Source organism: Camelus bactrianus, chromosome X (assembly GCF_048773025.1).
Source record: "Camelus bactrianus isolate YW-2024 breed Bactrian camel chromosome X, ASM4877302v1, whole genome shotgun sequence".
Taxonomy (NCBI): domain Eukaryota; kingdom Metazoa; phylum Chordata; class Mammalia; order Artiodactyla; family Camelidae; genus Camelus; species Camelus bactrianus.
In genome coordinates this window covers 90,527,241-90,550,926 of record NC_133575.1, presented here as the reverse complement: position 1 = coordinate 90,550,926, position 23,686 = coordinate 90,527,241, and the positions used below count along the sequence as shown (strand labels likewise).

General features: G+C 53.5%; 2 long non-coding RNA genes across 8 annotated transcripts in view; one reads left to right on the top strand and one right to left on the bottom strand.

Moving 5' to 3' along the window:
- The window catches only part of LOC141576432 (uncharacterized), a 69,552-nt gene that overhangs the window by 31,592 nt on the left and 14,274 nt on the right, over window positions 1-23,686 (top strand). For 3 of the 5 annotated variants that reach the window (XR_012504834.1, XR_012504835.1, XR_012504838.1), the window contains 2 exons: window positions 2,834-2,913; window positions 8,712-8,791. This is a non-coding gene — a long non-coding RNA (uncharacterized LOC141576432). The remainder of the gene's footprint in view (window positions 1-2,833; window positions 2,914-8,711; window positions 8,792-23,686) is intronic. The other 2 variants (XR_012504837.1, XR_012504836.1) reach the window with 1 other exon arrangement.
- LOC141576433 (uncharacterized) overlaps window positions 18,021-23,686 on the bottom strand; it is a 75,746-nt gene continuing 70,080 nt past the window's right edge. For all 3 annotated transcript variants that reach the window (XR_012504839.1, XR_012504841.1, XR_012504840.1), the window contains 2 exons: window positions 19,697-19,798; window positions 18,021-18,264 (listed from right to left, as the gene is read on the bottom strand). This is a non-coding gene — a long non-coding RNA (uncharacterized LOC141576433). The remainder of the gene's footprint in view (window positions 18,265-19,696; window positions 19,799-23,686) is intronic.

Here is a 23,686-nt window from a genome sequence, read left to right as displayed (position 1 = left end):
GGCATGGCACCCAGACCCTCTGTGGCGGGCGCAAAAGTAAACGAAACACACCCCGAACCGGAAGTGGAGCTGGAACTCGGGATGTGCGGCCCGCCTACGTTGCGCTTCCTTGTCTGGCTCCGGGACCAGACACTAATCGGGAAATTCTCCGTCCTGTCTGCAGAATGCTGCCCCTGACAGGGTGGCCGCCTCCTCCCCCTTTCCCCTCTGTCCACGTTGCTGGACCCGGGGCCTCCGACGGGGCAGCGGCAACGGGTCCTGGGTTCCCCCGGGATCCCGCCGGCGGACCTGGGTCCCGCAAGGAGGGCAGAGTTTCGGGGGCCGGACGCCCTGGATGGGGTAGCTTCAGCTCCTGGTTCCGGAACATGGCGGCTGCCGAGGCCACGCCCCCAAGGCTGGGAAGCCCGGCCGGCCTGACAGCCAGGGGCTCCCGGGTGGGCGAGCTCGGCTCCCACCACCTCCTTTCGCTCCCGCACCTTACTCTGGCGGTGTTCCGGAGTTGGCCGCCCCCCCCCCACCCCCACCGGGAATCCTCTGAGTGAACCAAACCCACCCTTCGTCCCATCACAGGCCCTTGCCCACGGTATCCACAGGCAGGGTTTGGAGGCCGTGCTCAAAAAGCTTCCGCTTGATGGCACTGTTGCTCCAGAAATGCCAACCACCCTTGCGAGCGTGGCCTCTCCCTCCGCCCTTTGTGGATCAAAAAAGGCCCAGGGAGGCCCAAGAGCCATCCAGGCCCTGCAAGTGGGGTTGGCTCTACTGGTCTACTGGGGTGTTGCGCGGAGGTGGTGTCTCTCTCCCCTTCGGGGCTTCTCGTGGGCAGAAGGCCGGTACATGTGCGGACAGCCAAAGGGATGCGTGTGTATCCGTGGCTCCATCTCCGCTTCGCTCTAGTCCACACTTCCTGGCGACCGGGGACCCTGTTTATGTCTGCGCACTTGGGGACCGCTACCCATACGGGTCTTCTCAGGCAGAAGCCTAGCTCTCTCAGGACACTGATTCAGAGCTCGAGGTGGCACGGGGACCCGCATGTCCCCTCTTGTTGCGTGGTTGTCTCTCTCCTGCTCTCCTCCAGCTACCTCAACGGGCCTAAGGGCTCCGGAGCAGGCCCAAGAGGGGCTAGGCCACGGGGACAGCGGGAGGAACTGACAGGGACCCGGGGAGCTGGGGTGGATTGTTCCTGCTCACCTCCAGGGGGGCTCGGGAAGTCACTCTGCCAGCGAGTGCCCTGGGGAGGTTGTGGTGGTAGGGGTCCTGGGCAGTGGAGGGGGGGAGGGTGGGGGGCGGGGGCGGGGGAGGATGTGCGCGTATGCGTGCGGGTTTGAAGTCCATGGGACAGGTGCAGAGCTCAGTGTCTCCATCCACACAGATACAGGACCTTGGTGAGGGCCATTAGTTCAGCGGACCCTTCTGGGAAGCTCTCCACGGGAGTGTGTTCCGTACTCTACCCTCAAACCCCGGACTCGTTCGCACCTATGTACTTACGTATTTACGTACGTAAGGGTGCGCGTGTGTCGTAAGGAGGTACGTGTACCAGGGACACACGTGCACTTGCGTATGTGTGCGTATGCGTATGTATTCACATAGACCGTTCCTTCTCTCGTACTTTTCCCCTGTGAGTGCGTTGGAGGTGCCACCGTGGAGGGAGATGTATTATCCCAGTCAAGGCAGAAGCCCTCACCGGTGCACCGTGGCGGCTCCTCACTTGTGCCTCCGCCTTGCGACCCCCTCCCTGCAGTGGGAAAGACGTGGGATTGTTGTGTGCGCGCGCTCGCGGGCTTGAATGCAGGTGAAAGCAAGCCGACGCACAGAGGGCCGTGTCCATCTCGCCTGCTCTGGGACCCCACCGGGCTGACGTAGCAATGTAGGCTCTTTTGCGTTCGTTGGCTCTCAGCGTTGTAGGTCCCCTGGCCTTGGTGTGTCTGTGCAGAGTCAGGTCCTGTCCTGCTAGATCCTCTCCTTTTCTTTTGCGACCAGCAGCCAGGGTAGAGTGCCCTTGTCTCAGCTGGGGCGGGGTGCGGGATGCTGGGGGGAATGGCGGGGAGCAGGGAGGAGCCTGCCTTGTTTCACCTGTCCCTTGTCTTTGGACACTAGGGCCCTCTCTTCTTTCTGCCTCCCTTCCTCCCTGTCATCGATGGAGGCGCCGCGCGCCGAGGCGTGCAGAGTCGTAGTTACCCAGGCGCCAGGTGTGCGTGGTGGCGTCACCGGGGTTCGTTTTCCGGGCTCGGCGTCCACCCGGAGCAAAGCTGTGGGGTAGCTCTTCACTCGCACCGACTCCCCCCCGGTCCCAGGACACAAGGCCTCGTCCCCGGGAAGTCAGTGCAGGGGAGCTGTGTGCGGCCAGGGATGGGAGAGCTTGGTGAATGCTTACCAGCCCGTCATAGGAGCTGCCTGTCAGTGGAGGGTCTGCCTTTCCAGTTGCGGTGGAGGGCGCGGGCTTGCCAAGTTACCCATCGCTATCCCGCCACAGTCCCTCGGGTCCAGAGCCGAGGAGGAGAGCTCTGCGGCTATAAACGCTAAGGTGATGGCTGTGGTTCCCACGGAAGACAGATTGGTGGTGGGGGGAGGTATGATCCAGGTTTGACCCGACACGGTCCTTCCTGTAAGAGCTCCTTCCGTCCGACACCCGCGCAATTTCCAAAGGACGAGTGCGGTTGATTTTTCACACCCTGCTTTCCTCGGAAGTTTTGCTGGTCCCGGGGAGCTGGTACGAATAGTCGCCGAAGACACTGTCGAGGTTGCCTGGGCCGGGGCTGCACGCGGCCCGTTGTTAACCAGCAGCGTGGCGGTCCCTCACTGAGTGAAGGGCGTTGGGCTCTCTCTCTCGTTGCAGAGGAGGCAGAGCGCGGAAGGAAAGGTGGAGAAGGGACATCATCGGGGACGTCGGTCCATCTCTAGGCGCTGGTGTTCTGGGTGAGTGAGTGCTTTCTGTTCCCTTCCTTCTCCTCTTCCAAAAGGGTTTATTTCATCATGGGAAAGAGGCAGTGATTCTGGTATGTCGGCAAGCCTCGAGGAGGAGAGACTCCCAAGGTAGGTTCCCGGCAGCGGGGGGACACTGGTGTACTAGGCCGGAGTTTTCCGCCGTGGCAGAGAAAGGCTCTCGAGGCAGGTCGTGATTGTGGAGTGGGAAGGAAGAGATGCTTGGACGAGCATGTGGATCATCCGTGTACATGCGGGCGATCGGCACGTGGAAACTGAGGTCAGTGTCCTGCAGGACCGGGGAGAGTGGAGAGGAATTGGGCCCGAGCCAGGGCCTGGGGCGTGTGCACCTGCGACCGGGACCCAGATTGGCCTCCAGCTTCTGTGAAGCTTAACTGCCAGCGACGTGATCATTCGGCCGCCCACCTCACCCACGAGAAGCCGCGGTCTCAGCCCCAAGGGGGCACAGGCGGTTGGTGACCCTTTGAGGAGATCCAGGCCTGTTAGGCCTTTGGCCTTTTGTGCTGTGAGGGCAGGAGCCCCGTATGCCTGTTCCTCCCCTCGCCTCCTGAGCACCCTTGGGCCCAGCTCGCTCCACCCTGGCACTCGCCCAGGCCGGGAAGGCCATGGGAGGGCGCTCTTGCTGGATTATTGAGAGGTTGCGCCGGCTGGACGTTTGGGAAGGGGGATGCGGACGAGACTGGGTGACCCGTGAGATTGTGTCTCGCCAGGCACGGGCCGGATGTGACTCGAACTCTGTGCCCACACTCAGTGTGTTTCCCAAGGTCTTCGGCTTGGGAACCGATTGCTAAAGATACAGCTGCAGGTCCACTGCTGGGTGCCTCGATGGGGGAGTCCTCGCTTTTTTGTGGTGAAGGCGGCTTGAGAGGACCCCTCAGAGACGAGGCCACTCAGGGTGGCGTACAAGGGTTTGAGGCGCCCGCCCGTCCCCCGTCCCCCGTCCCCCGTCCCGCCAAAGTGGCCAAGATGTTGAGGCACCTTGCTTTTCGCCTGCCATTTCGTTTTTTCGTCAGCGAAGGGCGGAGGGAGAGGACTGGGGAGAGGCAGGTTGCTGTTTCTGGTGCGATGCTGCCATCAAGAGGAACAGGTCCGCCAGTCGCCAGCCTCGCGGACCCTGTGCTGTCCCTTCCTGGGGAGGAGTGGCAGGGGCGTACAGTCGGGAACAAGGGCCCGGCCCGTGCCCCGGGAAATCAAGAGCTCCGCCAGCGAAGGGGCAGGAGGTGTGACCCGAGGCCTTAGAAGCTCCAGAGACGGGCACCGGGGGAAGGCGCTCGGCCCCCGTCCCGTCCCCCCCCCCCCCCACACACACACCCCCCGGCCCCCCTCCGCCGGTGCCTGGCTTGTAGGGTAGAGGAAGTGGAGGCTCCGGGACTCTGGCGGCCGCCATGTCTGGGCGGGACTAGAGGAAGCTGCTCGGTTGGAGCCCAGGCCAGGCCAGGGGCCGCCCTGGGCTGCCCCGGGGCCGCGGGCTTTTGGCCGCGTGCGTGCCCCTTCCCCTGGGAGTAAGAGCAGGTCCGGCCTGGGCAGGCCCAGGGCCCCCGAAGCCTCTCTGGGCCGCGTTGAGCCCAGCCAGAGTTGTGCTGCCATTGGCAGCAGTGGCGGAGTCCGGCCCAGTGCCGCTTTTCTGTCCAGCTCGGGGATGACGTGGGGAGCCTGGCTACCCAGTGCCAAGGGGGCCCGAGGCCCAGCGAGGGCTCGCAGTCGGAGTCCAGAGGGGAACGGCGCTCTCAGGACCAAGGAGACACTGCAGAAGGAGCCCTTCTCCTGAGCCAAGAATTTCTGCCATTTCCCGGGGTGTCCAGGATTCTGGCACAGGCCTGTCGTGTCCTGTCCCCAGGGCTCCCGGACCCACCTCCTCGAGAGGACAGCACAGGAGAGGAGCCGGGCCGAGCGGACCCCTGGGCCATGCCTTTGCAGACTTCGGCTTTGTCCCGAAGAGGCCCCGAGCCTCACTTCAGCGATGAGAAGGAAGGGCCCTGGCTTCCATTCAGCCCTGGCTCTCCAGGTCTTGACCCTGTGGCCCTGTGCTTGCGGCCGCAGCCCAGCGGGGAAATCAAGAAGAGGTCTCAAGACGCTGCCTAAGGCCCACCTCTGTTGGACTGAGCGAAATGCGCGCGCGTGCGCGCGCCCCCCCCCCCCCCCCCCACCTCCCCTATCACCACCCCTCATCCAGCTTGTCTCCCAAGTGCATACTCCGGGCACACGACCGTTCCTTCTAGACCCTGACTGTCCCCACGGGCCTCTTCTGGAGCAAGCCCTGCGGTGGCTCGTTCCTGCGCTTTGCCCAGCTCTTAACCTGCCTGGGGGTCAGCAGGCTTGCGGGGCCGGGGGTGGCTGTAGCGGTGGTGCTGGTGGTTTGGTGGTAACGTACCGGGCGAGGCTTCGAACTCCAGGAACAAGTCTCCAGGCTGGACCCCTCCCTCCACACATTCCACTTGGCTTTCACCCCTCTTGGAAGGTTGCTGACACCCGCCCCCTGCCCCTTCTTTCACACTTGGGAGCCGGCCGAAACTCTGCCAACAGGCGGTCTCACGTGGGCAGAGCCCTTCCTTGGGGCCAGGGCCTGGCCTCCCTGATCTGACTGGTTCCCTGGCCCCAGGTGGTCTCAGTGTGCCCCCCTGGCTAGGGTCAGCGGCTGCCCCTGCGAACCTTGGGCCCCGTGGGAAAAATCTCCGGCGTCCCCCCAAACAAGAGGACCCGGGTCGTCCACGACGAGGGAGGCCCCCCGAGGACCAAGGCGTCCCCTGGCTGCAGCGTGCCCGTGCCCGTGCCCGTGCCCGTGCCCGAGCCCGAGTCCGAGATAGAAGGCGGAAAACTTTGGCCCTCGATCCCCTCCCTGCGGACGGTGATGTCCATCTCAGCGTGCTGATGTTGGCCCAGTTGTATCCCGTCCCGAGTGGGTCTGGATACCCAGTGTGATACGGGACAGGAAGGGCCTCATGGGGTCCTGTGGGGCATGGCACCCAGACCCTCTGTGGCGGGCGCAAAAGTAAACGAAACACACCCCGAACCGGAAGTGGAGCTGGAACTCGGGATGTGCGGCCCGCCTACGTTGCGCTTCCTTGTCTGGCTCCGGGACCAGACACTAATCGGGAAATTCTCCGTCCTGTCTGCAGAATGCTGCCCCTGACAGGGTGGCCGCCTCCTCCCCCTTTCCCCTCTGTCCACGTTGCTGGACCCGGGGCCTCCGACGGGGCAGCGGCAACGGGTCCTGGGTTCCCCCGGGATCCCGCCGGCGGACCTGGGTCCCGCAAGGAGGGCAGAGTTTCGGGGGCCGGACGCCCTGGATGGGGTAGCTTCAGCTCCTGGTTCCGGAACATGGCGGCTGCCGAGGCCACGCCCCCAAGGCTGGGAAGCCCGGCCGGCCTGACAGCCAGGGGCTCCCGGGTGGGCGAGCTCGGCTCCCACCACCTCCTTTCGCTCCCGCACCTTACTCTGGCGGTGTTCCGGAGTTGGCCGCCCCACCCCCACCCCCACCGGGAATCCTCTGAGTGAACCAAACCCACCCTTCGTCCCATCACAGGCCCTTGCCCACGGTATCCACAGGCAGGGTTTGGAGGCCGTGCTCAAAAAGCTTCCGCTTGATGGCACTGTTGCTCCAGAAATGCCAACCACCCTTGCGAGCGTGGCCTCTCCCTCCGCCCTTTGTGGATCAAAAAAGGCCCAGGGAGGCCCAAGAGCCATCCAGGCCCTGCAAGTGGGGTTGGCTCTACTGGTCTACTGGGGTGTTGCGCGGAGGTGGTGTCTCTCTCCCCTTCGGGGCTTCTCGTGGGCAGAAGGCCGGTACATGTGCGGACAGCCAAAGGGATGCGTGTGTATCCGTGGCTCCATCTCCGCTTCGCTCTAGTCCACACTTCCTGGCGACCGGGGACCCTGTTTATGTCTGCGCACTTGGGGACCGCTACCCATACGGGTCTTCTCAGGCAGAAGCCTAGCTCTCTCAGGACACTGATTCAGAGCTCGAGGTGGCACGGGGACCCGCATGTCCCCTCTTGTTGCGTGGTTGTCTCTCTCCTGCTCTCCTCCAGCTACCTCAACGGGCCTAAGGGCTCCGGAGCAGGCCCAAGAGGGGCTAGGCCACGGGGACGGCGGGAGGAACTGACAGGGACCCGGGGAGCTGGGGTGGATTGTTCCTGCTCACCTCCAGGGGGGCTCGGGAAGTCACTCTGCCAGCGAGTGCCCTGGGGAGGTTGTGGTGGTAGGGGTCCTGGGCAGTGGGGGGCGGGGGTGGGGGAGGATGTGCGCGTATGCGTGCGGGTTTGAAGTCCATGGGACAGGTGCAGAGCTCAGTGTCTCCATCCACACAGATACAGGACCTTGGTGAGGGCCATTAGTTCAGCGGACCCTTCTGGGAAGCTCTCCACGGGAGTGTGTTCCGTACTCTACCCTCAAACCCCGGACTCGTTCGCACCTATGTACTTACGTATTTACGTACGTAAGGGTGCGCGTGTGTCGTAAGGAGGTACGTGTACCAGGGACACACGTGCACTTGCGTATGTGTGCGTATGCGTATATATTCACATAGACCGTTCCTTCTCTCGTACTTTTCCCCTGTGAGTGCGTTGGAGGTGCCACCGTGGAGGGAGATGTATTATCCCAGTCAAGGCAGAAGCCCTCACCGGTGCACCGTGGCGGCTCCTCACTTGTGCCTCCGCCTTGCGACCCCCTCCCTGCAGTGGGAAAGACGTGGGATTGTTGTGTGCGCGCGCTCGCGGGCTTGAATGCAGGTGAAAGCAAGCCGACGCACAGAGGGCCGTGTCCATCTCGCCTGCTCTGGGACCCCACCGGGCTGACGTAGCAATGTAGGCTCTTTTGCGTTCGTTGGCTCTCAGCGTTGTAGGTCCCCTGGCCTTGGTGTGTCTGTGCAGAGTCAGGTCCTGTCCTGCTAGATCCTCTCCTTTTCTTTTGCGACCAGCAGCCAGGGTAGAGTGCCCTTGTCTCAGCTGGGGCGGGGTGCGGGATGCTGGGGGGAATGGCGGGGAGCAGGGAGGAGCCTGCCTTGTTTCACCTGTCCCTTGTCTTTGGACACTAGGGCCCTCTCTTCTTTCTGCCTCCCTTCCTCCCTGTCATCGATGGAGGCGCCGCGCGCCGAGGCGTGCAGAGTCGTAGTTACCCAGGCGCCAGGTGTGCGTGGTGGCGTCACCGGGGTTCGTTTTCCGGGCTCGGCGTCCACCCGGAGCAAAGCTGTGGGGTAGCTCTTCACTCGCACCGACTCCCCCCCGGTCCCAGGACACAAGGCCTCGTCCCCGGGAAGTCAGTGCAGGGGAGCTGTGTGCGGCCAGGGATGGGAGAGCTTGGTGACTGCTTACCAGCCCGTCATAGGAGCTGCCTGTCAGTGGAGGGTCTGCCTTTCCAGTTGCGGTGGAGGGCGCGGGCTTGCCAAGTTACCCATCGCTATCCCGCCACAGTCCCTCGGGTCCAGAGCCGAGGAGGAGAGCTCTGCGGCTATAAACGCTAAGGTGATGGCTGTGGTTCCCACGGAAGACAGATTGGTGGTGGGGGGAGGTATGATCCAGGTTTGACCCGACACGGTCCTTCCTGTAAGAGCTCCTTCCGTCCGACACCCGCGCAATTTCCAAAGGACGAGTGTGGCTGATTTTTCACACCCTGCTTTCCTCGGAAGTTTTGCTGGTCCCGGGGAGCTGGTACGAATAGTCGCCGAAGACACTGTCGAGGTTGCCTGGGCCGGGGCTGCACGCGGCCCGTTGTTAACCAGCAGCGTGGCGGTCCCTCACTGAGTGAAGGGCGTTGGGCTCTCTCTCTCGTTGCAGAGGAGGCAGAGCGCGGAAGGAAAGGTGGAGAAGGGACATCATCGGGGACGTCGGTCCATCTCTAGGCGCTGGTGTTCTGGGTGAGTGAGTGCTTTCTGTTCCCTTCCTTCTCCTCTTCCAAAAGGGTTTATTTCATCATGGGAAAGAGGCAGTGATTCTGGTATGTCGGCCAGCCTCGAGGAGGAGAGACTCCCAAGGTAGGTTCCCGGCAGCGGGGGGACACTGGTGTACTAGGCCGGAGTTTTCCGCCGTGGCAGAGAAAGGCTCTCGAGGCAGGTCGTGATTGTGGAGTGGGAAGGAAGAGATGCTTGGACGAGCATGTGGATCATCCGTGTACATGCGGGCGATCGGCACGTGGAAACTGAGGTCAGTGTCCTGCAGGACCGGGGAGAGTGGAGAGGAATTGGGCCCGAGCCAGGGCCTGGGGCGTGTGCACCTGCGACCGGGACCCAGATTGGCCTCCAGCTTCTGTGAAGCTTAACTGCCAGCGACGTGATCATTCGGCCGCCCACCTCACCCACGAGAAGCCGCGGTCTCAGCCCCAAGGGGGCACAGGCGGTTGGTGACCCTTTGAGGAGATCCAGGCCTGTTAGGCCTTTGGCCTTTTGTGCTGTGAGGGCAGGAGCCCCGTATGCCTGTTCCTCCCCTCGCCTCCTGAGCACCCTTGGGCCCAGCTCGCTCCACCCTGGCACTCGCCCAGGCCGGGAAGGCCATGGGAGGGCGCTCTTGCTGGATTATTGAGAGGTTGCGCCGGCTGGACGTTTGGGAAGGGGGATGCGGACGAGACTGGGTGACCCGTGAGATTGTGTCTCGCCAGGCACGGGCCGGATGTGACTCGAACTCTGTGCCCACACTCAGTGTGTTTCCCAAGGTCTTCGGCTTGGGAACCGATTGCTAAAGATACAGCTGCAGGTCCACTGCTGGGTGCCTCGATGGGGGAGTCCTCGCTTTTTTGTGGTGAAGGCGGCTTGAGAGGACCCCTCAGAGACGAGGCCACTCAGGGTGGCGTACAAGGGTTTGAGGCGCCCGCCCGTCCCCCGTCCCCCGTCCCGCGTCCCGCCAAAGTGGCCAAGATGTTGAGGCACCTTGCTTTTCGCCTGCCAGGTTGGAGCCTGCTTGGCATTTCTTTTTTTCGTCAGCGAAGGGCGGAGGGAGAGGACTGGGGAGAGGCAGGTTGCTGTTTCTGGTGCGATGCTGCCATCAAGAGGAACAGGTCCGCCAGTCGCCAGCCTCGCGGACCCTGTGCTGTCCCTTCCTGGGGAGGAGTGGCAGGGGCGTACAGTCGGGAACAAGGGCCCGGCCCGTGCCCCGGGAAATCAAGAGCTCCGCCAGCGAAGGGGCAGGAGGTGTGACCCGAGGCCTTAGAAGCTCCAGAGACGGGCACCGGGGGAAGGCGCTCGGCCCCCGTCCCTTCCCCCCACACACACACCCCCCCCCCGGCCCCCCTCCGCCGGTGCCTGGCTTGTAGGGTAGAGGAAGTGGAGGCTCCGGGACTCTGGCGGCCGCCATGTCTGGGCGGGACTAGAGGAAGCTGCTCGGTTGGAGCCCAGGCCAGGCCAGGGGCCGCCCTGGGCTGCCCCGGGGCCGCGGGCTTTTGGCCGCGTGCGTGCCCCTTCCCCTGGGAGTAAGAGCAGGTCCGGCCTGGGCAGGCCCAGGGCCCCCGAAGCCTCTCTGGGCCGCGTTGAGCCCAGCCAGAGTTGTGCTGCCATTGGCAGCAGTGGCGGAGTCCGGCCCAGTGCCGCTTTTCTGTCCAGCTCGGGGATGACGTGGGGAGCCTGGCTACCCAGTGCCAAGGGGGCCCGAGGCCCAGCGAGGGCTCGCAGTCGGAGTCCAGAGGGGAACGGCGCTCTCAGGACCAAGGAGACACTGCAGAAGGAGCCCTTCTCCTGAGCCAAGAATTTCTGCCATTTCCCGGGGTGTCCAGGATTCTGGCACAGGCCTGTCGTGTCCTGTCCCCAGGGCTCCCGGACCCACCTCCTCGAGAGGACAGCACAGGAGAGGAGCCGGGCCGAGCGGACCCCTGGGCCATGCCTTTGCAGACTTCGGCTTTGTCCCGAAGAGGCCCCGAGCCTCACTTCAGCGATGAGAAGGAAGGGCCCTGGCTTCCATTCAGCCCTGGCTCTCCAGGTCTTGACCCTGTGGCCCTGTGCTTGCGGCCGCAGCCCAGCGGGGAAATCAAGAAGAGGTCTCAAGACGCTGCCTAAGGCCCACCTCTGTTGGACTGAGCGAAATGCGCGCCCCCCCCCCACCTCCCCTATCACCACCCCTCATCCAGCTTGTCTCCCAAGTGCATACTCCGGGCACACGACCGTTCCTTCTAGACCCTGACTGTCCCCACGGGCCTCTTCTGGAGCAAGCCCTGCGGTGGCTCGTTCCTGCGCTTTGCCCAGCTCTTAACCTGCCTTGGGGGTCAGCAGGCTTGCGGGGCCGGGGGTGGCTGTAGCGGTGGTGCTGGTGGTTTGGTGGTAACGTACCGGGCGAGGCTTCGAACTCCAGGAACAGGTCTCCAGGCTGGACCCCTCCCTCCACACATTCCACTTGGCTTTCACCCCTCTTGGAAGGTTGCTGACACCCGCCCCCTGCCCCTTCTTTCACACTTGGGAGCCGGCCGAAACTCTGCCAACAGGCGGTCTCACGTGGGCAGAGCCCTTCCTTGGGGCCAGGGCCTGGCCTCCCTGATCTGACTGGTTCCCTGGCCCCAGGTGGTCTCAGTGTGCCCCCCTGGCTAGGGTCAGCGGCTGCCCCTGCGAACCTTGGGCCCCGTGGGAAAAATCTCCGGCGTCCCCCCCAGACAAGAGGACCCGGGTCGTCCACGACGAGGGAGGCCCCCCGAGGACCAAGGCGTCCCCTGGCTGCAGCGTGCCCGTGCCCGTGCCCGTGCCCGTGCCCGAGCCCGAGTCCGAGATAGAAGGCGGAAAACTTTGGCCCTCGATCCCCTCCCTGCGGACGGTGATGTCCATCTCAGCGTGCTGATGTTGGCCCAGTTGTATCCCGTCCCGAGTGGGTCTGGATACCCAGTGTGATACGGGACAGGAAGGGCCTCATGGGGTCCTGTGGGGCATGGCACCCAGACCCTCTGTGGCGGGCGCAAAAGTAAACGAAACACACCCCGAACCGGAAGTGGAGCTGGAACTCGGGATGTGCGGCCCGCCTACGTTGCGCTTCCTTGTCTGGCTCCGGGACCAGACACTAATCGGGAAATTCTCCGTCCTGTCTGCAGAATGCTGCCCCTGACAGGGTGGCCGCCTCCTCCCCCTTTCCCCTCTGCCCACGTTGCTGGACCCGGGGCCTCCGACGGGGCAGCGGCAACGGGTCCTGGGTTCCCCCGGGATCCCACCGGCGGACCTGGGTCCCGCAAGGAGGGCAGAGTTTCGGGGGCCGGACGCCCTGGATGGGGTAGCTTCAGCTCCTGGTTCCGGAACATGGCGGCTGCCGAGGCCACGCCCCCAAGGCTGGGAAGCCCGGCCGGCCTGACAGCCAGGGGCTCCCGGGTGGGCGAGCTCGGCTCCCACCACCTCCTTTCGCTCCCGCACCTTACTCTGGCGGTGTTCCGGAGTTGGCCGCCCCCCCCCCACACCCCCACCGGGAATCCTCTGAGTGAACCAAACCCACCCTTCGTCCCATCACAGGCCCTTGCCCACGGTATCCACAGGCAGGGTTTGGAGGCCGTGCTCAAAAAGCTTCCGCTTGATGGCACTGTTGCTCCAGAAATGCCAACCACCCTTGCGAGCGTGGCCTCTCCCTCCGCCCTTTGTGGATCAAAAAAGGCCCAGGGAGGCCCAAGAGCCATCCAGGCCCTGCAAGTGGGGTTGGCTCTACTGGTCTACTGGGGTGTTGCGCGGAGGTGGTGTCTCTCTCCCCTTCGGGGCTTCTCGTGGGCAGAAGGCCGGTACATGTGCGGACAGCCAAAGGGATGCGTGTGTATCCGTGGCTCCATCTCCGCTTCGCTCTAGTCCACACTTCCTGGCGACCGGGGACCCTGTTTATGTCTGCGCACTTGGGGACCGCTACCCATACGGGTCTTCTCAGGCAGAAGCCTAGCTCTCTCAGGACACTGATTCAGAGCTCGAGGTGGCACGGGGACCCGCATGTCCCCTCTTGTTGCGTGGTTGTCTCTCTCCTGCTCTCCTCCAGCTACCTCAACGGGCCTAAGGGCTCCGGAGCAGGCCCAAGAGGGGCTAGGCCACGGGGACGGCGGGAGGAACTGACAGGGACCCGGGGAGCTGGGGTGGATTGTTCCTGCTCACCTCCAGGGGGGCTCGGGAAGTCACTCTGCCAGCGAGTGCCCTGGGGAGGTTGTGGTGGTAGGGGTCCTGGGCAGTGGGGGGCGGGGGTGGGGGAGGATGTGCGCGTATGCGTGCGGGTTTGAAGTCCACGGGACAGGTGCAGAGCTCAGTGTCTCCATCCACACAGATACAGGACCTTGGTGAGGGCCATTAGTTCAGCGGACCCTTCTGGGAAGCTCTCCACGGGAGTGTGTTCCGTACTCTACCCTCAAACCCCGGACTCGTTCGCACCTATGTACTTACGTATTTACGTACGTAAGGGTGCGCGTGTGTCGTAAGGAGGTACGTGTACCAGGGACACACGTGCACTTGCGTATGTGTGCGTATGCGTATATATTCACATAGACCGTTCCTTCTCTCGTACTTTTCCCCTGTGAGTGCGTTGGAGGTGCCACCGTGGAGGGAGATGTATTATCCCAGTCAAGGCAGAAGCCCTCACCGGTGCACCGTGGCGGCTCCTCACTTGTGCCTCCGCCTTGCGACCCCCTCCCTGCAGTGGGAAAGACGTGGGATTGTTGTGTGCGCGCGCTCGCGGGCTTGAATGCAGGTGAAAGCAAGCCGACGCACAGAGGGCCGTGTCCATGTCGCCTGCTCTGGGACCCCACCGGGCTGACGTAGCAACGTAGGCTCTTTTGCGTTCGTTGGCTCTCAGCGTTGTAGGTCCCCTGGCCTTGGTGTGTCTGTGCAGAGTCAGGTCCTGTCCTGCTAGATCCTCTCCTTTTCTTTTGCGACCAGCAGCCAGGGTAGAGTGCCCTTGTCTCAGCTGGGGCGGGGTGCGGGATGCTGGGGGGAATGGCGGGGAGCAGGGAGGAGCCTGCCTTGTTTCACCTGTCCCTTGTCTTTGGACACTAGGGCCCTCTCTTCTTTCTGCCTCCCTTCCTCCCTGTCATCGATGGAGGCGCCGCGCGCCGAGGCGTGCAGAGTCGTAGTTACCCAGGCGCCAGGTGTGCGTGGTGGCGTCACCGGGGTTCGTTTTCCGGGCTCGGCGTCCACCCGGAGCAAAGCTGTGGGGTAGCTCTTCACTCGCACCGCCCCCCACCCCCGACTCCCCCCCCCCCCCCCCCCCCCCGTTCTCAGGACACAAGGCCTCGTCCCAGGGAAGTCAGTGCAGGGGAGCTGTGTGCGGCCAGGGAGGGGAGAGATTCTGATGTTTTATTTACCAGGAAGAGAGGGTTCTTTTTAGTGAATGTTCTGTGAGGTGTTTTCTGTGTTTGTCTTTGTTAGTATACTTGTGTTTGCTAAGTCACTCCTGTGTGTATCATCAATATCTTATAAGTATGTGTTATAGAAACACGTACTGTTGCATCGTTGGAGGCTACTACTTGATTTCTGAAGAAAATGATTTTAACATTATTAGTTAATATAGGGCCTGTTGCCCTCGTATTTTCTCTACTCAAACTAGGTTGATCGGTATGGCAGTGACGTATCATCACATGGGGCTTCTTTTTGTTGAGTCACTGACACATTGTAAAACTGATTTTGCTGAAATGTGTTCAAGTCTGTGGTTATCGTAAAATAATTAACTTTTTTTACCTTAAAGAAGTGAATTGTATGATACATTTTGCAGAGTCTGTAGTATTTTAACAGAATTTTTATGTATGAACATGTAATAGGAAAAGAAAGTTAAATCAACATGTTATCATCCCTTTTCTAAAATCTCACAGTGATGCAGAAACTAAACCCAGATCTAACCGAAGGAGGAAAATAAGTAAGGTTAATATAGCATAAATGGAATAGAGAAAAGACGAATTAGATAACTGATAGCTGGTTTACAGAATTACCATATGTTTAACTAGACTACATAAAGAAATTGTACATCACTAAAGTTAGTATTGTTAGTGGGAATCACGGCTTATCCAGAGTGATACAATTGTATATTCATAAAAGTAGCCAACAAATGGCATCATTTGGTGTATTATCAGAAGAATACAAAAACATATGTAGCAATTGATTATAAATAATTTAAATCATCACAACAGTTGCGATTGTTAGACCAAATGTCTTCCTTCATAAAGAGAAATTAATACCATTCCTTCTCAAGTTTCTCAGAAAAACGTAAAATCACGAAATTAAGGTCCATAGAAATGGAGCTATATACAAGGCGGGATAGGTTTATTTTTCAGAATTGTCTCCTGTGATGTTGGAGTTTGGGAAGTACAAAGTCTGTGTTACAGACTGGCGTGATGGAAGTCCATGGAAAAGTTCATGTTGCAGTTGAAGTTGTAAGGCAGTGTAGAAGTAGGTTTCCTCTTCCTTGGTGGACCTCTGTTTTCTCTTAAGGTTATCAACTGATTTGATGAATCGTACTTACATTATGGATAGTAATCTGTACTTTAATTATAAATGCTAATCTCATCCAAAATAGACCTTCAGTTCACATTTAGACTAGTGTGTGAGCAAATATGTAGGAGTCATGGCTTAGACATGTTGACACATAAAATTAACCATCACAGCATCTTTTGTCATTTTTTATGACCAGTATTATCCTAATATCAAAGCCAGACAAAAAATATCACAAGAAAAGTACAGACCAATATCTTGTTTGACTATCCGCATAAAAATTCTCAACAAAATACTAGGAATCCTCATCTAACAGCGTATTAGCAGGAACGTGTCAGAATAATCCCAGGAATGCAATGATGGATCCATATGTGGAAATTAGTATCATAGACACATAAATAGGCATAAATAGAATGAAGCCTAAAAACCACATAATCATGTCAATTGACGCAGGATAACCACTTGACAAAATATAATACCTTTGTTTTAAATTGTAGTTGATTTATAATGTTGTGTTAGTTTTCTGTGCAGTGATTCAATTACACACACACACACACACACACACATATCTCTCTTCTTTTTAAGATTCTTTTCCATTATAGATTATTACAAGATACTGAATATAGTTTCCTGTGCTGTACAGTAGGTCCTTGTTATCTATTTTGTATATAGCAGTGTGTTAATCCCAAACTCCTGATTTATCTCTCCACCACCCTTCCCCTTTGGTAGCGATACGTTTGTTTTTTATGCCTGTAAGTTCATTTCTGGTTTATAAATGAGTTCATTTGTATCATTTTTTGGATACCACATAGAAATGATAGCATATGATATTTGTCTTTCTCTGTCTGACTTCACTTAGTATGATGATCTCAAGGTCCATCCATGTTGCTGCAATTCTTTTTTATGGCTGAGTAATATTCCACTGTATATATGTACTACATCTTTACACATTGGTCTGTTGATGGACACTTAGGTTGTTTCCATGTCTTGGCTACTGTGAATAGTTCTGCTATGAACATTGCGGGGTACATGTGTCTTTTCAAATTAGAGTTTTCGTCTTTTCTGGATATATGCCCAGGAGTGGGATTGCTGTGTCATGGTTAACTCTATGTTGAGTTTTTTGAGGACCCTCCATACTGTTCTCTATAGTGGCTGTACAAATTTACATTCTCACCAACAGAGTAGGAGGGTTCCTTTTTCTGCACATCCTCTCTTGCATTTATTATTTGTAGACTTTTTGATGACAGCCATTCTGACTCGTGTGAGGCGACACTTCATTGTACGTTTGATTTGTGCTTCTCTAATAATTAGTGATGTTGAGCATCTTTTCATGTGCCTGTTGGCCATCTGTATGTCTTCTTTGGAGAAATACCTCTTAGGTCTTCTGCCCGGTTTTAGATTGGGTGGTTTGTCTTTTTGATATTGAGTAGTATGAGCTGTTTGTGTATTTTGGAAATTAATCTGTTGGCCTGAACTTTATCTGAACTAGAACAGCTTGACTCATGGCCGTCAAATACACGTTGTTCATCGGATTTAACCATTAAAGAATGTCCACTTTGAAGATAAGGAGTAGTGTCCCTTCCTGTCATGCCAATGCTAGTATGCCTTCAAAGATACGGTTCCCTTCCCAGAGGCCAGGATCATGCTGGCTCACTGTGTGCATGCTTATCTGTAACCTCATCTCTGTTGAAACCTTGAAGGAAGAAACCTGTTGTGTTTGTTACGTGTTCTTTGTTCTTAGGAGATACAAAATTGTGCTGAAAACCATGCTTCTCTGGGGTGCTTTCTTCCTTGGTGGAGGCTATACCTAAGAGTTATTCCTCAGCTTGCCACAAAGAAAACTCCCTCCTATTCCTCAGTATAGATTGCTTTGATTATTTGTGTCGACATTGCCTGGCATAGCCGAATATCCGAGAAACCCAAATCTACTTTGAACTAGCCCTTGGCACTCTGCAGGTGCTGTGGTGAGTTCCTCCTTCTATCTGGACTTCCATATTTTAAGTGAGGCATGTGACTTTTATTTGCGTCGTTAAGATCTGAGGATAACAGTACATTTCCTAGGTGAAAGGGACCTAGGAGTCATTTCCTAGGTAGGGAAAGCCTAAGGGGAACTTTGAAGTAAACTGGGTTGGGTGACCTTTTGAATTTGGCTTAAAATTGGGAAGGTTTCTAATATATAAAGTCTCAAGAAACTGTTTGACAAAGAGACTAAAAATCTGTCCAGCTCTGAAGAGAAGGGACACTAGCTCCTTCCAGCCGAACGGCATTCTTTGGTTTAGTGCCTGAGGATTCATCCTCAGGACATCTAGCAGTCCCAGAGGGATCACATTATGGCACCTTTTAAGTAATTGATGACTTGCATGGGGACGCACAGAATTACAGTCAGCCCTCCATATCCATGGGTTCCACATCCACAGATATGGACACACAGATATGGAGGGCCAAGTGTAACGGACGTGAGCATCTGCTGATTTTGGTATCCACAGGGGTCCTGGAACCAATCCCCGACGGATACTGAGGGCTAACCTTATTGAGAAAACTATACACTGAAAGAGGAGCATAAGTTGGTGAGCTCACAAAGGAAAGTTAGAGTCAACAGTTAGTTCTCTGAAAATATTCCGTACTTTTACACAGCTATGAATTAGAAAAATGTCAAAAACCTCTAGTCAAAATTTTACCGCTGACAATTTGATTGTCTTCACGGAGAATCAAGTCATGCAGTTCGAGAATCAATTCATGAAGGTCAGTTTTATACATTTATTTCTGCTTCATGTTTTAGGTTACACCAGGAGATGCCCAAACAAAGGTGATGGTGGTGGGTATGGTGTACCATTTAGTAGAGATAAAGGAGTTGGAGGAGGAGGAGGAGCAATTCCTGTGGGTAGAGGTGGCACTGGTAGAGACGGTGGTGGGGATGGCCCCTCACCTGCCTGTGGATGCAGTGGAGGTGGTCCTGGAATTTAAGAGCCCCCTGTGAGTCCATGCTCCTGTAATACAAATAGTCCAATGTTTAAATGCTTGCAATAGAATATGAAGCCCAGAATATACAGCAGTAGATGTTTGTGGGGTTTTTTAAAATCAAGTATACACTGCTTATTAATTTGTCAGCATTTGAGGGCTTAATCGTGCATGCAAAGGACTTGTATAGATGTTTGATGAACATTTTAAACACTACACAGTGACTACTGCTAGAAGAAGAGTTGGCATTCTCATCTAATCCCTAAGTGGGGCACAAAGGGTGTCTTATATAGCAGCAGTGACTGAGCTGTTTTCTACTGCCAGTAATTAGTTAAGTAATATCCATTTGCATAAGAATAAGGCTTATCCAAAGTTTTTCCTCTTTTTGGTTTGTAATGTAGGTATGATAAGTAGTTTCATCTCACTGTTTTAGAAGAGGAAACAAACTCTAAAAGTTTAGGTGACTGATCAAATGTCACATACTCATTTGAAGCATGATTAGGATCTGAATGTAGTTCTTCTCAGACCTGTTTCCATTCCCTGTCTGATGCAGCAGCTATCGGGGTGTGGAAAAGGGGAGAGAGCCCGGCTCAGCTCTCAGAGATGCGAAAAGGAAAGTAGGATTTTTTTTTTTTTTTAATGAAAGCTTTATTGAAAAGAAACCCAGTTTTATAAAGTGAAGCAGAATGAGGCCAGGAAAAAGCCACCAGACTGCGTCACTTGGAGTTCACTGGTCACATACTTCTTGGCAGAATTGTGGATACAGAACAATTTAAGACAAAACATCTAGTGGGAGTCTACTATATTAAGATAGTCTTCACATGCTGCACATTACCTCCGAGCGTAAGCTGTCTTGAGGAGAGTACTTAATCGGTTGTCAAGGGTAGACCACCTACTTAAGATTAACAAGCCCCCATGGGTACTTGCAAAGAGAATAGAATGTAGGTGGATCTGTGGAACTACAAAGTTTACAGGTTTTGAAATGATGATAGTCGAGATTGCAGAAGTATACAGAAAAATTAATCACTACTTCATATTCCCTCAAGACAGATGTCTTGACCCCCCACCCCGAATAACGATTTTAAGTGTAGAATGGGATCTTTTTGTCATAAATAATGTAGGTGGATATGTAAAGTTTTCATGTTTGAAACGATGGCAGTTGAGATTTGCAGACGTGTAAAAAGCTTTTAGAATTTTCTTTTTGAAAGGGAATTCTGTGGTCCCAGTTTTTCAAATCATCATGATTTTCCTCTCAACAATTTTTGTTTCTATAATATATTCTGTCACAAAATCCATGGCATTTTTTTTAAAACTAATGAGCTCTTCCCCCGTATGGAAATTATGTATTTTTTTGAAAATCCTATCTGTAGAGTGGTTTAAACGAAAACAGATAATTGCCAGTAAGTCAGCTTTTGGTCACCTTTTCCTTCCATCGGACAAGATAATATGTGCTTTCATTACCTGGGTTTCATGCTGCAATTCTGTTCCAAGGTCTTTGAGTTTCTATTCCTATTTTTGCGGCTTGTCTTGAGTTTACGGTTGGGTTCTGAATTCTTCATTTTTCTGCAATGATGACCACTATAAATGTACACATAGTACACCTATCCCACACATAAATCATAAACTACCACATACTCTTTCCTTAGCTAACGTAATGAATTCAACAATTTATGGGTGGAAATGTGCCAAAATCTCCACATTTACAATGACTAAGACTCAAAATGACCCTTAAACCAAAAGCAGCAATAGGAAGCTATACTATAACACCCATTAATTCAAGATTCCTGTGAAAGATTTTACTTAGGTAACATTTGATCTAGGGCAGGAAATATCAAGTATGTAAGGAAAGGAACTTCTCAGGAACCTTCAGACACTCTAGGTACATGTTTCTTAGTACACATGAAACTGCCTTAATAGTAAATTATATCCCTAGTTAAGCACGGAATAAATAACTAAAGAACCTCTTTGGAGCAACAGTGTAGCTTCCACGACAACGTATGCCGAGGGAGCAAGAAACACGGTGTGATGGATGTGTTCCTTATTTTGACTGTGGTGATCATTTTTCAGGTGTAACATACGTCAATATTTATCAAATTGTATACTTTAAATAGAGCAGTTTACCTTCAGCCAATTATACCTCTTTCAGTAAAACTTTTTAAAGAAACACCCAGAACATAGGTGTCTGGGCCAAAGCAGCCAAGGAACAAAGTGGAACGTATCCCTAGAGAAGTCATATTTCCGTTAATGAATTTTTAACCTAAAAAATTATAGTTCCATTTTCACGTATGTGCATTTAAACCACATGGAAGAATAGGCCCCCAAATTTTCAGGGCCTCTCCCCAGATGATGGGACTAGTGGCGTTTTACGTTTTCATCTATTTACAGTTCTGTGTGGTAAGAGGAGTCATTTTATTAATGAAAGTGGCAATGAAGTTTTTTAAAGAAACAGTTTCTGGGTAAAAAGATAATTAAGTTTTTGAGTATAATACAAACTGAATATGGTGAACAATTTATGTGGACAAAAAATTTCGAAAGAAAAAGACATAATTATGCTAGTTATTTTCTGACATGGTAAAGGTGTGTTTCTGCAAGCACTTGTATCTTGTTAGTGACAACTGGCAGAAGAGCGGCTTTGTTTCTAAAAGGTAAAAACTCGAATAACTTCTGCAGAAAAGATTTAAGACATGAGTGGGCAATTGGAGTAAAAGGGTCAGGAATGTTCATATAAAGGAGTGTACTGTTTATAGTGGGATTATTACCATTACATGGGTAAAGGCGATTTGGGCACTTGAAACAAGTCAGATCCAAGAGATGTGAGGAAATGGCAGGTAATACAGGCCCCTAAGAAAGGGCTGTTCTTGGTTGGGAACTCATACTTTGTAAGATTTATCAATGTACTGTGATTATGGTTTTTTGGTTAATATGGTAGATTTTATGTGTTCATATTTACCCCCTTTGTTTTAAAGGATTTTCAAGTCAAACATACAAAAAGCTTTTTTCCTGCTCCAGAGCTATAAAGGGAAATCTTATTCATTATTTCTTCTAGTAGTTGTATGGTTCTGTTTGTAGTACATTTAATTCTCAGATCTATGTACAGTTTATCCTGGTATATTGTGAGAGGTGTGGAACTATGAGCCTATTTTCCTGTGGCCATCTTCACTCTCACTGATTTGGGAGGCTGCCTCATTTTATACTAAATTCTTATGTCTTCAGGTCCCTTCTTGAACTTCGTGTTCTACTATATATTTTCACATGTAGTACGAGTGGTTCTTTCACAACATGGCTATTTATTGCCATAATTCTCCTGAGTATCTCTGCTTGTTTATTTTCCCTTATTAACAATGGAAAGTAACAAGAGCATTCAAAAGCCTTTTAGGGGAGGAGGGTATAGCTCAAATGGTAGAGCCCATGCTCAGCATGCATGAGATCCTGAGTTCAATCCCCAGTAACTCCTCTAAAAAAAATAAGCACCAATAACCTTTTGGATTTTCTTTGGGATTAGAATGGATTGATTAAGTGATAAAGAATTGGTATGTTCATGAGGCTAAGTCTGTTTGTTTGGGAATGTGGTACATCTTGATTCTTGTTTAAGTCTACTTTTCCATCCTAGAGGAATTAAAAAATTTTCCTCCTGTAGATTTTTATGTGTATTTACATTATCCTAACCATGTAATCTTTTATTATTGATACTTTACAATCCTGTAAATTTTATTTCTAACTGGATTCATGGAATTATGTAAATATTGGTAAAGCCCTTGATTGTCAAGAATTTTGTTAATTTTCTCAGTTTCAGTGAATGGTGTATTTTCCATATTCTAATCAGCCCTTTGAAAGGTTAAAACTTTGTGAAACATACCCCTCTGAGTGTTGGATTTTTGAGCACTGTGTTGGTAAAGCTGGGGAGAAAGAAATTAAAAATCAATGTCTCTGAAATGTTTTCCCTCTGGTGTGCACTCTTGTAAATAATTCAAATGTCAAATTTTTAAAAACATTTTATTATAGGGATACTGAAACCCTTGAATTTCCCATTTTTTACATACTTCTAAGAGTCTAACATTTTTAAAGTTAATATTGAGTGGAGAGGATGCTGAAACTTCCCCATGTATTAATCCAGTGACTAGGTCCTGACCCACACAAATTCGTGGTCCCTACCCAAGGCTGTGAGCAAGGTGGTCTAGCTGTGCCCTTTTGACCAAAGTTGACACCAGGACCTACAAAGACCACCTGCCTGAGGTCCCAGGTGTCTTCCCAAACAGGAAGAGCATGAAATCAACTGGAAACAAGGAATTAGGGGCTCAATTGATTATTATTGACAAGAAGTATGGATAACAGACTGTGATCCAATGATTCCAGAAAAGGATGAATATCTTAATAATAAATGTATAATGAAAGGGTATAGACATCCTTCCTAATACATAACAAGATGGGCTTAAGAACCTTTGGAGACTAAGAACCAGACATTATTAAAAGGATCAAAACAAAACAACTGTAATATACTTGTATTACCCTTACTTTTTATTGCCTAGTAAAAGGGATAAACATTTCTATTGAAACAAAAGGTTATCATATTGGTGATTTTCTTCTTGAAAGACTTCCATTTATATTATGATACACAGACCCTTCATTAGTGACTGAAAATAAAAATACAGCCATGAAATGTTTTTTAAAAGGAAACGCTAGACCTGGCATTGCCTTAATAAGGATAGGGCTTTTTACACTAATTTAGAGCTATTTATTTTTAATTTCTGGCACTGTGTTAACAGTGGTAAACAGAGTTGACCTTCCACCAACACTAGTTTCCTTTGGTGTCCTGGATATGGAATCCACCTCCTCTAGATGGATCTGTGTGTACAACCATTAGGCTGGCCTCTCTGACTCTAGAGAATGTAGCTCCCCTGGCCCTAGTAAGGAGAGGCTAGGACTCTGTGCCCACATTCAATGTGTCTCTTGATGTCTCTTGCCCAGCTCCAGTGCTAAAGACACAGTCAAGGATAGGCTTAGGTCCACTGCAAGGTGCCTGGATGAGGAGCCCTTGCTCTTCTGGTCACGAAGGCAGACTATGAGGACCCAACAGGATGAGGCTCTGCTCTCTAGAACATTAGATGTGGGTGTGCTCCCCTAAAGTGGCCAAGATGGTGAGATGCCATGTTGGAGCCAGGTTGGACATAGGTTGGCATTTTTTCCCTCAGCAAAGTGCAGGAGAGGACTCAGTGGGGGTGGGAGGGCAGGCAATTCTGTACACCCTACACTGTCTCTTCCCCTGGAGTTGATAAGTCAGGACAAGATTCTGGCCCTCCCTCCACACTCCAGGGTCCAGAGCTTGGCCCAGCCAGCAAGGAGTGGGGTATGGGGAGTGTGGGCAGGCCATGGTAAGTCCAGGCAGGGGCACCAGGACAAGGTCCACAGCCCTGTGCCTGGCGGGTTGGGCACAGGAAGCTGAGGCTCGGGCTC